This window comes from Schistocerca americana, chromosome 4 (assembly GCF_021461395.2).
Source record: "Schistocerca americana isolate TAMUIC-IGC-003095 chromosome 4, iqSchAmer2.1, whole genome shotgun sequence".
In the NCBI taxonomy this organism is placed as follows: domain Eukaryota; kingdom Metazoa; phylum Arthropoda; class Insecta; order Orthoptera; family Acrididae; genus Schistocerca; species Schistocerca americana.
This window is the reverse complement of record NC_060122.1, coordinates 446,043,450-446,059,871: the sequence shown is the minus strand read 5'-3', so window position 1 is coordinate 446,059,871 and position 16,422 is coordinate 446,043,450.

The following is a 16,422-nucleotide window of genomic DNA, read 5'->3' as shown; positions in this document are numbered from 1 at the left end:
AACATTGTGGCAACTAAAATCGACCATCCGGAAAGTATACTCTATGGACTTTTACCTCTGCAAACTCTTCAAAATTTCGTGCAATGGTTTACTATATTTAATGCTGCGTAATAACTGCGTTGAACATCGAAACAAAATTAATTCATTTATGGGGGGAAGGTATCAGTCAAGAAGATAGGTAAAAATCTAATTTTTGAGCCAAATAGTTTTTGTGGAATCGAATGATAAAGAGTGTCAAAGCAGTCGGAACACAATGTGTCTGCACAGGCGAGCAGTGCAGTGACAAAATCGCTCACAGCGCGGAATGCAGGGAGCACGTCTTTGTAGCAGCGAAAGGGTTAATGCGGCCGTGGTGGCTTTACTTCACGAACTGCGCGCTCCCCCCTAAACGTAAGCTTGCGAACTATGCTATACTATGGCGCTGCTTCTATTGACGCGTGCGTCGTGTGCAACTGGCAACGCAGCAATCTCCCGCGTCTAGGCGGGCATGCGCGAGCCGCCAAGATAAAAGAATTGAACTATAGCACTTGGCTACCACTTGGCTGGGTAACTGTCCGGGTTTACCGAGCGCTGTTGGCAAGTGGGTTCATCGACAAGTAGCGTCTCTGATCTCGTTAACTAACAACGGCCGGGAGAACAGCGTGCTGACCACATACTCCTCCACACCCGCACCTATTGACGTCTATGAGCTGAGTGTGACACGGTCGTCGGTCGGTGCCGTTGGATCTTTAAGGCCTCTTCAGACAGAGTTCTAGTTTTTTTATTTTTTATGTGACTGAACTGAACATTTAAAACTAATCGCTCGAAAGGCAGATATCAGACTGAGGTTTATTAGAAGAATCCTCAGGAAGAGTAGCCCGCCCACGGAGGAGGTAGCTTACAAAACCATCACTCGACCAGTAACTGAATGGTTGTCGTCAGTATGCGTCCCGTACCAGATAGCAGTGACAGATGAAAAAGGTAAGATACAAAGAACTGCAGCGCGTTTCGTCACATGTTCGTATAGTAATCGCGAGAGCGTCACCGAGATGCTCAGCCATCAGCAATGGCAGACGCTTTAAGACAGGAGTTCTGCATTGCGGTATCCTTAGAACGTGTGTTCCCAGAAGAGTCACTCAGTACATTTATTCCTCGTGCATGTATCACGCGAAGAGGACATGCAGGTGAAGTTAGAGAGATTATAGCTCGCTCGGAGGATTTCTAAAAATTTGTCCTAGTACAACAATCGCAAATATAACAAGAACAGAATAGGAGCATTTGAGATATATTACATATGAATGCTGAAGATTAGGTGGGTAGATTGAACAACTAAAGAGGAGATACTGGATCTAAATGAGAAGAGAAGAAATTTATGATATAACTTTACTAAAAGAAGTGCTGGGTTTATAGGACATATCCTGAGGTATCAAGGAATCGTCGAATAGAGAGAAGTAACAACAACAATAACAACTTGGTAAAAGTAAATTTTCACTGTAACCCAAGCATGTCCGTTTGACGGGTTATGCAATGTAAGTTCTTTCACTTTTTCATTTATTTTGTCTTATTTTTTACTGTCGACTAAACGACTAAGGGGTGTTTTATATTTATTTTTAACTATGATACATTTGACATGCACCTTGGATATTTGAAAATGGCTACATAATCGAAAATATGCAGCAATGAGAAGAGACAAAAGAATATTGTAATCCTAGTTATGCCAGGCAGTGCAGACAATTATTGTCATTTAAGACACTTATTTAGATTTTGTCCATTATAATTTTTTTTGAAATCCTGCGACTGTAAAACAGTGGGTTTATTTATAATAACTTTTTAGCTGTTAGTCACGATTTTCTTTTAATCACATTTTACACAACTCGTTTCGGGAAATGATTCCCATTCTCAAGTGCGTATTTCTTTGTACATCATGTAAAAAGTCATAGTACAAAGAAATTCACACTTGAAAATGGGAATCATTTCCCGAAACGCTTCGTGTAAAACGTGAATAAAAGAAAATCGCGACTGGTAGCACAAAGGTTATTTACAAACAAATACTTATTCGGCTGTGCACCCCATAGTACCAGTAAGAAGTAATGATTTAAGGCCTCCTGTACATTCTACGTCGGCCGGCCGCGGTGGCCGTGCGATTCTAGGCGCTCAGTCCGGAACCGCGCGACTGCTACGGTCGCAGGTTCGAATCCTGCCTCGGGCATGTATGTGTGCGATGAACTTAAGTTAGTTAGGTTTAAGTAGTTCTAAGTTCTAGGGGACTGGTGACCTCAGATGTTAAGTCACATAGTGCTCAGAGCCATTTTAACCATTCTACGTCGTAATCAAAGCTGTCTTCCAAAAGGACGATCATAGTCACTGACATACTGTACGTCGAAGAAAAAAACCTGTATCAGAGCGGAATTATAAATGTGTTCCCAAAAATGCTTTGCATTCATGTGCTTAATAAGTAACAGATATTGCGTTCGGACGTTCCATACATATCAGATTGTGCACTGACCATCTCTTTGTATTGGTTTACCGATCTTTCGAGATCATGTATGGTTTCCCGTGCATTCTAATATTTCTTACGCTACCCGTATTTCTATTAATCTAAATACACGCCCCATGTATTGGAACTTAGTTTCAGTCCTCCTAATTTCAGCTGTAGAGCAAGATACATTTGGTAGATATTGGACTCATTCTCGGGTCCGTCGGATCTAAAATCGTCCTATAGAAAATCCTTAATTGTGTTGCATCACTTCACATGAACATCGCGAAGGTTGCCGAACTGCTTCATTCCTCTGCCCTTATGCAACCGAGACGATGCTTCATTTCTAATGACCTAGACGAAAGTGTGACGTAAAAGTCTAATTAGCCTTCCGCTTGCAATAAGAGAGATAGAATGTTACCCTTGGGTTTATTGCAGACTACAGTTTCATTCCAGCGTTTCCCACAATAATTATTAAAGGTCTGAGGAGCGGCGCAGCAAACAGTTTATACTTTATGGGGTGACTGGACCTTCCACGGAGAATAAGGTAAAGCACTTACCGTGCCATACCAGCACCTTACGGCCAACAGAACCCTAATGGCCGTTTTTCCCGCCTTGACCACTTTGCCCGGCCGTCACCAACATGGAAATACTGAGGTGGTCAACCACATTTTCTTACAATTTCCGGGATATTACTTCCCTGAAAACATCAACATCATTGGCAATTAATTCAAGACAACCATGGAAAATAAAAATACGTATTGCAGTAGCGATCTCAAGTACGTGGCATCCACTAACTTTCATTATAACTCCCACTGACGGTAAGAGATCTGTTACGTCATTTTGCTTATTTTCGTCCATACATTTGACACCAGTGATAACGGACAGTCAATGACAGTTCCTGTTAGTCAAGTTAATTAGAGTGCAAATTTTGTCACCGTATAGTACGTCTATTCTCCTTCGTAGTTACTTTTTCTGTCAGTACTTTGACCACTTGACCTTAACCGACTCACCTTTAAATCGAATACTTTTGTTTCCTGAATTATTCGCAGGTTGCCTCTTCCCCATATATTTCATATTTTCGATTAATGTTTATTCGTAATCACGCGTCTAGAAAAAATGAATAACAGTGCGGTTATTCTGTTTGGAAACCGTTAAGATTTCATTCAACTTTACAAATACTTTCAGTCACTCCTCCAAATTTCGTAAGTAAATGAAAGAAGCACACATTGCTAGACAGAATAATGTCCATTCTGTCGTGCATAACCATAATGGAAGCTACTCTATTTTACGAGGATTCTTCAGCATATGACATGTTAGCGTAGGAAGGAGGGAAGATACACGGTTAACAACTCGTCGAGGAGCTGGTCATTAGAGTTGGTTATGTCTAGAAAATTAGCGATCCTACATTTGGCCTTCTCTTTGTCTTTGATAACCTTTCATTGCCACGGCGTTCGTGCCACTTTCTATACGTATAAAGAGAAAAATCCTCAGCCTGGAAGTGAAATACTGCGTTTTTAGGTTCAAAAATGCACTTATCAACTCACTTCCCATTTAGGATGAAGAACTTTGTATGTTTTACCCGACTCCCTGAAGTAAGATTGTGAAATGACTATCTATAGCTGTGGTAATGTCTTCGTTGTTCATATTTTCCAACCGCTAACGTTTTTATTTTCAGAAACAGGGAGACGTTGCTCTCTTCACTAAAGGGAACCCCTTTTTCATTTCAGAAAACACTGAATGTAATATTTCTGGCAAATGAATCCGACTTCGGCTTCTTTGATGAAGAGCAAAGAACTTCAGTCCAATTATTTTGTTGTTGCCCTACATCTTGCATAAGGAGATGGAATGCTGTCTTATCTACAGGAAGAAACTGGCCCAAAATCTCAGCTACATACAGACATCAAAAAAACTTTTGCATCACCTCGGCTCCGACAGTTCCGGAACCTGTACAGAAAATTTGAATAGAGATAACATAAACATCATTTCCGTCCTTGTTATTGCTCATGAAAACCACACATTGCATGTTGTACGACCATACAGCGAGACCTTGCTGCACCCGTTGGACAGTGTGTCTAAGGCGTTCAGCCGGACCAGGTTGCCTCCAAACAAGTCTCCGACGATTGTCTGGTTGTATGCATGTGCGACACTCATCGGTGAAGAGAACGGGATCCAATCCTGAGCGGTCCATTCGGTATGTTGTTGGGCGCATCTGTGCCGCGCTGCATGGCATCGTGGTTGCAAAGATGGACCTCGCCATGGACGTCGGGAGTGACGTTGGGTATCATGCATTCTATTGCGCACAGTTTGAGTCGTAACATGACGTCCTGTGGCTGCACATTATTCAACATGGTGGCTTTGCTGTCAGGGTCCCTCCGAGCCATAATCCGTAGGTAGCGGTCATCCACTGCAGTAGTAGCCCTTGGGCGGCCTGAGCGAGCAAGTCATCGACAGTTCCTGTCTCTCTGTATCTCCTCCATGTCCGAACAACATCGCTTTGGTTCACTCCGAGACGCCTGGACACTTCCCTTGTTGAGAGCTGTTTCTAGCACAAAGTAATAATGCGGACGCGATCGAACCGCGGTATTGACCGTCTAGCCATGGTTGAACTACAGACAACACGAGCCGTGTACCTCATTCCTGGTGGAGTGACTGGAACTGATCGTCTGTCGGACCCCCTCCGTCTAATAGGCGTGGTTGTTGTAAATCTCTGGGTGGGTTTAGTGACATCTCTGAACAGTCAAAGAGACTGTCTATGATACAATACCCACAGTCAATGTCTATCTTCAGGAGTTTTGGGAACCGGAGTGATGGAAACTTTTTTTTTATGTGTGTATATTTGCGACTGGTTCTTGATATTCCGAGAATTCTTTTTTCTGCGTTTGCTTTTGGTCACTATTCGACATCTCATCCACAAGCATTATCGTGCTTAGTTCTTCGTTTAAAATGTATTGTGCTGTTCTTTCTAGCCCGTCTGTGCGGTAAGCTGTATCGTACTAATTAGTCGCAGATCGTGAAATGCCATATTATCCATGAATTCTGTATTTTCATCTGTTTCGCAGCATCCTTGAAATAGATCACCATTAAGAGAAGTATGGCTACATTTATATGAAGTCACCCATTCGGTAACTTGAGAAAATGAATGAGACTGTTTAAAAATCTCAATCAAGACCGCATGAATTTCAGTTATCTATAAACCGAGTGAAACAAAGACTCTTTTGACGATACAGTGTACATCGGAACAAGCACACACATGATAATTTTAAAAAGCCGTATAACGAAGACTATTTCGCAGATAGAGTTCACAAAATGGTTGAAATGGCTCTAGGCACTATGGGACTTAACATCTGAGGTCATCACTCCCCTAGACTTAGAACCACTTATACCTAACTAACCGAAGGACATGACACACATCCATGCCCGAAGCAGGATTCGAACCTCCGACCGTAGCAGCAGCGCGGTTCCGGACTGAAGCGCCTATAACCGCTTGGTCACAGCGGCCGGCTAGAGATCACAATTACTTTCGTTTTTCAGGATGAATTGACATATGAAAAAAACAATTTCATTGATATCGCCATAATCTTCGTGGCGGAATGAGAAGCTTTCTATTTGCGCTAATACATGCTGATTTTTAGGAAAGAATATTTTATCAGAACTTATCTCTGTATTCAAGACTAGATTTCGTTCCAGGATCTTGCAACACACAGGATAATAGCTTAGAAATGAACACACTTTTGTAAAAAAGTTATTCTTATACACGTGAGCTGCCTGCGGTTTTTTCATCAGACCTGCAATTACTTTCCTTGTCAAAGAATCACATTAAAAGTGAAGTAAGAAAAGAGTTAATTTCACGGCGTTCTTAGTGTAAAACCGAATAAGAGTACTACCATCATCTAGCGTTACACTCACTATAAGCAACGTGGTTTGCTTTTTGCCACCTGTGGTGCTTGCCTCAGTACACCCACGTGCTAGCTGTTAAGAGTATAATGCGCTTAATAAGAAAAATATGCTTTTAAGACTGCGCCGTTTTTATCCATTGCTTACCCTCTCACCAATTGATGAGTGATTATATGGAATCTTCCAGTTTGTTAAGTGGTTTTATATAGGTTCAATTTTTTTCGAGATTTCCTTTGTTCAAGGTTGGAATTTGTGCAAACTTTACATATAGTTCCTTCTTACAGGTGTTACTATTACGTTTTCTCTAACAGTTCCATCTCTTTTATGGATTGGATAGAAGAGTCTCTGCATCTTCAGCATTTCGGAATACTACCATTAAAAGATACAGGACATCTACCACCTTTGTTAGTAGCGGCAGTCGCGGAGCAGAGAGGATGCGCCTCTAGCTGTAGTAGTTTATCAAATACACAGTATTTTAGTGTGGTCTCTATTCTTCACACAGTTCTAAAAACTGAACTGAGCCTCTGTATTTTACTGTTATACTTGTTTTTACAACCTTACTCCTTTTTTTTTTATTTTGTGACCCACTAGGTTAGCCGAGACCGCTAATGCGCTGCTTCATGGACTCGGGTAGGCGCGCCAGCACCGTATCGAATCCGCCCCGCCGATTAACTACGAGGTCCGGTGTGCCAGCCAGCTTGAATGTAGTTTTTAGGCGGTTTTCCACATCCCACTAAATGAATACCAGGGTGGTCCCAACGTCCCGCCTGAGTTACACGACTCGCAGACATTTGCAACACGTTCGCACTATTTCATGATTTACACTAGACGCGGCCAGCTGGGGTACACTGATTCTGTCCCCGGGGGTACAAGGTGGCAGGTGGAAAGGCATCCCACCACCCCTTCAAATTAACTTTGCCAAATCCGATTTTAACCGAGCCGACCCTATGCAAACTGCAGGACAATGATGTAAGCCAGGGCTTCCCAACCTTTTCATCTGGTGGACCCCTTCTACAGTCGAAAATCCATGGCGGACCCCTAGTCAGTCAAGATCACAGTAACTTTAAACTTCAGAGCGAAACCCATGTGAACTGAAAGCTTCTTAATGCTAGTGCCATGTTCCCAATGACCCCCCCCCCCCCCCTCCCCGAAGTATCAATAGTCTTTGGAGCTTGTTGTGATTGTTCTTCCTTTGGTTGTCCTCCCTCCTCCTTCATTTCAACTGGAAACTTCCCTTGTTGTGAAGGCGATGGAGAAACCACACCCTTCTTCAATGATCCCGACTTCAGCCACGGATCCATGTCAGAAGTAATAAACTGGTCAAAAATCGACTTATGAAATAGGTAGCGCACTGACAAAACGACTTTAACATTTAACGACGCCTGGGGCCGCATACGTGCCATTGAGCGCTGTGATTGGTCGACAAAGCTCGCTCCGCGCATGCGTAAAAGGTTTCAGCGCTTCTAGCGCCGTGAGCCGGGGCACAAACGACCCCCGAATTGTTGCGAAACAGTCAATCAGAGAAGCCGCATTCTCCGGCACTAAACTGTGTATGCGTTCTCACTTAGGAACCGCAAAGGCTGCTTGGGAATACGACCTGAAGTAAAAGTAAACATGTTTTTCACACTAAAAAAAAAAGTGATGAATTTGATTTTCACATTTTTATTCAACAATTTTACTCATTATTTTACACGATTTGGTGAAAGGTGGCCGCGGACCCCCTAGAAAGAGCCGTCGGATCCCTAAGGGTTCCGCGGACCACATGTTGGGAAGCCCTGGTGTAAGCAAAGGAAAGAAAGAAAGACTCTTTTTTTGTGTGTAATTTTGTGTGAGGCGACTTTATCAGGTAATATAGGCTAGAGGTTGTGTAGCAGCCGAACATAGATCGCACCCAATGTCTTGGGTCAGTGTTGCATTACCTGTGATACAGAGAAAAATTGGATAAAGATTAATAGCGCATGCCCTGTTGTTTACACATGCAGGTTGAATTGGCCACTGTCCATAAACAGCTGGAAGCTACAATGGCCATGGTTGGCAGGCTTCAGGCTGATGTGCAGGGCTGTGATCGCGTTGGGGTATCCGAGATGAATGCTTTGCCATCTCTGGAGCCTGTAGCACCACCTGGGATCATATCTTCCAATTCACAGGTATTTGTCTGCCGATTCTTCACAGTGATTGGCAAACAGTGGTTGGGTCTCAGATCTCTGCGTAGAAAGCAATGCTGTGTACCAGCCAAACGGTTGTTTCCTTGCGCTCAAAAACAGGCCTTCAGTATTTTCCAAGGCTGAAAGTACAATTGAGACAGCCAACTGGGGCCATGGCTGATCTAAGTCTGGACAGGTGTAGAGGGGCCACTGGTGGACGAGCCGCACAATAACCTTGGGTTCGGTGTGGGGCGGCGGTGAGGTGGATGGACCGCTGAGGCCTGTTGTGGGGTTGTGTACCACTGAGGGCTACGGCGGGACGAAGCCTCTCCGTCGTTTCTAGGTCCCCAGTTCAATACACACACACACACACACACACCATCAGTTATCGCTATATATATATATATATATATATATATATATATATATATATATATATATATAACCTAGATCTCGCGGATGATACTGTTGTATTCAGAGAAATCGCAACGCTAAAAAATTGTAGCGAAATGAAGAAAGACCTGTAGAAGATCGACACTTGGTGCAGAGACTGGCAATTGACCGTCAGCACTAACAAATGTAACGTTCAGCGAGTGCATAGACAGAAAAAACTTTTGTCGTATGATTACACGATGCAGAACAATTACTGGAAGCAGTTATTTCGCATATAGGAATATGCGTGCGGAACGGTCTGAAGATGAACAACCACATAAAATTAATCACGGGTAAGATATTCATTGAAAGAATCTTCCGGAAATATAGTCCATCAGGAAAGGAAATAACCTTCAAAACACTCGTGTGATCAATGCTTGAATTTTGCTTGTTAGTATGGAATCCGTACCTGGTAGGACTGATTGAGGAAATAGAGAAGATCGAAACACGAGTAGCACATTTCGTTACAGGTTCATTTAGAAAGCGCGAAAGCGTCATGCAGATGATCAGTCGACTCCAGTGGCAGACACTGGAACAGAGGCGTTCAGCGTCACTGTATGGTTTATTATATAAATTTCGAGGACGTACGTTCCCAGGAGAGTCAACCAATATATTGCTTCCTGTCACTTACGTCTCACGAAAAGGCCATGAAGATAAAATGAGAAGTATTCAGGTCCACACTGCGGGTCGCCATAAATCGTTCTTCCCGCGAAGCAGATGCGACTTGAACAGGTAAAGGGGGAAGTTTCAGTGGCACACAAAGTACCCTACACCAGACACCGTAAGGTTGCTTGCGTATATGCAGAAACAAATACAGAGTGTTCCTGTGATGATTAAGTAAACTTCCATATGTGATGCAGGAAGCCATGTGCATCAATTTGAGGAAAAGAACTCTGGGCGGCAAGCGAATGAATGGAATGCTACGGTTCAGTACAGGTGAGTGGAAACATATTGTGCTGCGACTCTGTGCGTGAAATACTGGTACCTACGAATGATTGCTTGGGCTCTGTAATAAATCGGTTTATTATGTACATTGTACATAGCTGTCATCAACGTTGTGTGTGCAAACTATGCTAACAATTAGGTGCACATTATGAGAGACGACGTAAGGGAGCGCCACTCTGTCCTGAGTAAATGTTCGCTTTTCCTTTGAAACTGGAGGCTGCATGATATACTAGTTAAAAATCTGTACGTGTAATATTTTGAAAATACGTCTTCCTATGTCAGGAGTGTTCTGAGAAAATCAGTGTAAAATCTGCGCCTAGACTGTTTCTGTTTATACGGTTCCACAGAGGGAAAGTTCAGTTAAATTACTTCAAATCGCGCAGTGAGGTATTTCTAGAGCATCTAAAAAAAAATGAGAAATTACAACTATTTGTGGAATGTGGTCAAGCAAGTTCGGTCTCCAGGATGGTATCACTTACTGAATCGACACGATACAACCAAACTTTACATCTGTGACTATAAATCTAAGCGCCTCCCAAAAGTTGGAAAAATTACTCATTTCGAGTCAATTGTACCTCATGAAAAATTCTAATCCTAAAGTTTACATACCGCTGTATCACACAGCATGTAAAAAGGGTAGGTTCTGTTACAATTTGTTTGGTGAAGACTGTTGCACAACTCTGATAGGGACTGCTTACAGGCAGTGCCACGCGCTCGGAGAATCAAGCAGCGCGGGAACCCCCTACGCATCGTACGGGAAACCCACACTCGCCACACCTCACGATGAATTGGCTTTTCGTCGCTTTTCAGTTGGCTGGTATATTCTGAGTAGTACATACTTTCAATAGCTTGACGTCAGTTCAAAAGGTTCGCTGTGAAGTTGATCGACGTTTCGGCTAAAGCCACAAGTTCTGTGAGGGGATACACTTAAAGTGCGACAAAGAGAGGATCGTATCTCGTGTAATTATCGTCATTTTCGAACATGACGACTGTATCTAAAATAAACGCCGCTGCTAGCGCTCACCCATACAGCCGAACACAAATGTACGCGACTGCGCCGAGTGAAGGACACAAAAAGGTGAATGAAACATTTCCGAGAAAGCATGACCAACGCAATGCTATATTAACAAGAAAGCGCGTGATGTCACGACAGTACTGGCCCCTGACGTTTCACGTATATCTGGGACTGCCATACCTTTCTGAAGTTGCTCCCTAAGGAAGCCATCTGTATATCGTGGAATCCTAACTATACACGTGAACTATACACATCTGAAAACAAAACGAACAATTTAAAAAAATCTGGAATTTAGCTGCTGAATGTAAATTCATAATAAAATTGCTGTCACGGGTTTACTACACAATAAACTATGCTTATTTCAGTGTTAACAGATAAGACAGATTTTATGATCTCTATTCGAGTCTAATACACAATTATTAGTCGTGATGCTTTATCTGTTCAAGGATGCCAATGAATTGTAATGTCAGAACAACCTGCGCTATGTCACTCTAACTGTGCCGCGGGGAGTGGCCGCGCTGTTTGAGGGGCCATGTCACGGATTCTGCGACCCCTCCCGCCGGAGGTTCGAGTCCTCCTTCGGGCATTGGTGTGTGTGTGTGTGTGTGTGTGTGTGTGTGTGTGTGTGTGTGTGTGTGTGTGTGTGTGTTGCTCTTAGCATAAGTTAGTTTAAGTAGTGTGTAGTTCTAGGGATCGACGACCTCAACAGTTTGGTCCCTTAGGAATTCACACACATTTGAACATTTTCTCAAATTGTAATGTATAAAAGCTGGCCCTGATTGTGATGTAGACAGCCTAACAAAGAACGAATCCTGATGTCTCATTTGCCGCGCCATGGTCGCAGACGCAGCATCATGCAATGGAAACCAATATTGTGTTAACTTTCATATTCTGAGTCATTGAAGTAGTAATTTAACGTATATTAATAGCAAGCTATAAACACAATCAAGCAACATTAATTACTCTGTACACTATTTTAAAAATTAAGGGCTCTTTTCTTTTAGAGCAGACCTTATCTCCATGAATAGGTCCACTGCCAAATGAGTACCCCTTCTTTCTTTCCCCCATTCTTGAATCTGCGTCATGGCGTTCTGCAATGACTGTTATTCACAGAAAACAGTTTTATCGTTATACAACCGTAGAAGACCTTATGTACGTTATCTTAAGTGTGCCAGTTTTAATCAGTTCTCTTAAAACCCTCTTGTAACCTCTATAATTTTAAATTTTATTAAATATTTATGAACTTGTACTGATGGTGGTAATTTATGTGGTGTAAATTGTAAAAGAATGGATGACTTGCTTGTTAACAGATTGTTGACCCCAGCGTCAATCAGCGCCTTCTTCCACTGTATTAGGTTAAAAAGATCTGTTACACATTGTTTTGTAAATGTAAAACATTGTGATTTCCATGTTGACTGACGAGATTATTTTATACACTGTAACGATAAAAATTGTGGTTGTTAACAGAAACAAACTGTAGCGTGTACCACGTACATAGTGTCGCCTAGCGGTTTAGTCCACTTGACTTCCATAGCAGTTTGCACTTGTCTCGTGATCGAGAATGTTGACGTGAGATGATGCATCTCATGATTTTATATGACTGACGTAACACTGGCAAACTAGGAAGCCATATTCTAGTCGTTCCCTATCAGTAGTTAGTGCCTTCAGTAGTTTGAATCTTTTATTTAGCTGGCAGTAGTGGCGCTCGCTGTATTGCAGTAGCTTGAGTAGCGAAGATTTTTGTGAGGTAAGTGATTTGTGACACGTATAGGTTAATGTTAGTCAGGGCCATTCTTTCGTAGAGATTTTTTGAAAGTCAGATTGCGTTGCGCTAAAAAATATTGTGTGTCAGGTTAAGCACAGTCTTGTATAATTGTTCAAAGGGGAAGTTTCATGGTGAAATGTATCATATCTTCTGATACCAGTTTTGTGTTGTATTTTGTATCCTTTGTAAATGACGGAAAGTCGAAAAGTGTAAGGTTGTTGAAAAATAAAAGTGTGGTTAATACATAAGCAAAGTTATCAAAAGGGCATCCAAACGACCTCGGCATCTCACATCATTTTCATGCAAATTGCAGATGTATTGCTATTTCGTCCATCTTTATTACAGGGAACACTGAAACTTTTTCATATGGTATTTGAGGTTTTCCAGGCATAATTACTTGCGCGTTTCACTACGTAACGTTCTCTAACACTTGGTATATTTAAATCGCCACCTTGAATGCATCAAGCGCTAGCTTTCACAAAAACTGCGCAGTATTATAGCATCCTCGTGTCCAAAGTAAAAAATATTGGCGGCAGGAAAGCTTGTTCTGTGCACACAGCGGGCGCATTCTGCTGCCGCCACTGCGTGGTCGTAAAAGCCATACAAAAAAGTCTCAGCCTCCGGCAAGAGGCCGAGCCACAACTGCCTCCACTTTGTCTCTACAGCCTTTCGCACCCTCCTCACAATTGACGGTAGTGGATGAAACTGACTCATTGCAAAGTAAAATTTTCCACACTCATTGCACCACTTCACATTAACCTGAACTCTGAACACAGTGGCAGGGCCAACAACGCTCAAACCTGACTCTCGACTTCATGGGAGAAGCTGAGTCCAAATGCTGTTTACAGGAATGAGACGAAAATTAAAATTTATGTTCGGTTTTACTTCTGAGATATTAATGAAATACATTGACGAAAAAAACTCGCAACACCAAAAGTGTAGAGTAATAAAATTTCTGGAGTACATTTTTAGTGTTTCTGGCTTGACATCCATCATGTTCAGGTACAAGAATCTCTTCTTAGAGCAGTTGAGAAGGCAGTAATGGGAAGATGACTTAATGTGGTGTAAGGTACCGATGACAGAAGATTTGTTCGGTACGGGCATAGTGAGAAAGACCACCTAAATTGTGGTCCTTCTCCACGACTGGCTGTTGAGTTCGGAAGTTACGCTCCAAAATGATTATCTTCTGTTACTAATATTAGAAAAACTAAACAGCGTTATTTACTTGCGTTTCATATTAAGTATCTATCAATAGTGTACTATCATTCCATTATTTCAAAACTATTAATTAGCAGCGGAACAGTAAATAGTTGCTAAACGAAAAGACAGACGAAGCACTTCGGATAATGCCCAACTTGGATAGCGGGCAAAGTGGTTCGGCTGTAAGATGAGAGCAGGTTCGGCAGTATCGTAGGACAGGCATGTTGTCTGCCGCGATCGGTGTCAGTTAAGACGTTATCCTACAATAAAGCTGCATGCCCCTCGGGAAAAATGACGGCTGTAGTTTCCCCTTGCTTTCAGCCGTTCGCGGTACCAGCACAGCAAGGCCGTTTTGGTTAGTGTTGCAAGGCCAGATCAGTCAATCATCCAGACTTTTGCCCCTGCAACTACTGAAAAGGCTGCTGCCCTTCTTCAGGAACGACACGTTTGTCTGGCCTCTCAACAGATACCCCTCCGTTGTGGTTGCACCTACGGTACGGCTATCTGCATCACTGAGGCACGCAAGCCTCCCCACCAACGGGAAGGCCCATGGTTCATGGGGGAGGATTAGCAGTCTATGATTTGTAAATGTGAGACCTGGCTGCGTAGCCTCGGAGGACAGACATGTTGTCTGCCGCGGTTGGCAATAGGTTATGACTTTATTGGCAATGTATGGTTATTGGGACATATTGTTGAGAACAGATTGATATTAATTATGGAAATACGGAGTTCATTATTTTATTGAAGAATGGAAATTTTTTGTGATTCTCAAGTGGAAATTAATTGTGCAGTATCTCGTGTTCTGCTCATAAAAAGCGAGTGGCATCCCGCATAAGCAATTGGAAATTTAATTATTTCTAAAATATTTGTTCCTCGCTAAGAGTTTATTATAGCCTCAAGATAACGGATTCACGAACCAAGTGCTGTTTTCTGCGCAGGGGACAAACACATTAAAAGATTGGAGTTTGATGCACGTTTATTAGAACTTATGCACTCCTCTTAGGGCGGTGGAAGCAAGTAGCCACCTCACGTGTACTGCAATCTTAGTACAAATGACATAATTGACACATCATCTGTGGTAACACAGAGGAGATATGAAGCAGAGAAATTTTCGAGGGAAGGAGTTTATCACTCGCACTTATGTATCACTCTCTCTCCTTCTCTTTCTCAAGTTGCCGTAATGTGTCTAGGTAACATATTTAAGTGAATAACAGTGAAAGATCAAAATGTTTGCGCGAGACAAGATACTGCAAATGTGAAATGCTGGTACATTAATAACGGATGTAGCCGCCAGAGAGTTGAATGCAAGCATGCGGACGTGCATGCATTGTGTCGTACAGGTGCTGATATCAGTCTGTGGAACGGAGTTCTATGCCTGTTGCATTTGGTTGCTCAATAAAGTGATGATTAATGCTGTTTGTGGATGACGCTGGAGTTTTCATCCGATGATGTCCCGTATATGCTCGATCGGAGACAGACCTGATACTCGAGCAGGCCATGTGTGTGTGCTTGAATTCCTAAGGGACCAAACCACTGAGGCCATCAGTCCCTAGACTTACAAACTACTTAAACTAATTTATGCTAAGAGCAACACACACACACACACACACACACACACACACACACACACACACACACACACACACATGCCCGAGGGAGGACTCGAACCTCCGGCGGGAGAGGCTGCGCAATCCGTGACATGACGCCTCAAACCACGCGGCCACTCCGCGCGGCTAGCAGGCCATGGCGACATGTTGATATTTTGTAGAGCGTGTTGGGTTACAAAAGAAGTATGTGGGCAATAGTTACGCTGTTGAAAAACGCCCTCTGGAATACTGTTTATGAATGGCAGCATAACAAGTGGAATCACCAGACTGACGGACAAATTTGCAGTCAGAGTGCGCGATATAACCACGAAAGTGATCCAACTGTCATACGACATCGCACCACAGACTCAACAAACAGATTGATTGTAGGCCCTCAACTGGCCTCATTCTAACCAGCACATGGCCATCACTGACACAGAAGCAGAACCACATTTCATCAGAATGCACAACTGATCTCTGCCCACCCCTCCAATGAGCTCTCGCTTGACACCACTGAAGTCACAAATGGCGATGGTTTGCGGTCAGTTGAATGCACGCCACAGGGCGTCCGGTTCGGAGCTGCCCTTCAAGTAACCGACTTGTAAGAGTTCGTTGGTGTCACTGTAGTGGTAATCGGTGCTCAAAGTGCTTATGTCGAACACGACCGTCTTCCCTCTCGGTAGCACCAAGTGGGCGTCGAGACCCCGAGCTTCTTGCGACGGTACGTTCTCGTGACCACTGCTGCTAGCAGTCGTGTATAGTGGCTACATTACTGCCAAGCCTTTCTGCAAATGCGCAGAAGGAACTTCCAACTTCTGGCAGCCCTATTACACTACATCGTTCAAACTCATTGACGTATTGATAATGGTTTCATTGTCGCCTTAAAGGCGTACTTTACTAACGTAACTCACCAAATTCTGTGTCAAAGGTAACTAACGCTCACGCCCGTACAGCTTGTATTTAAAGCAAACCTGATCTGCCAC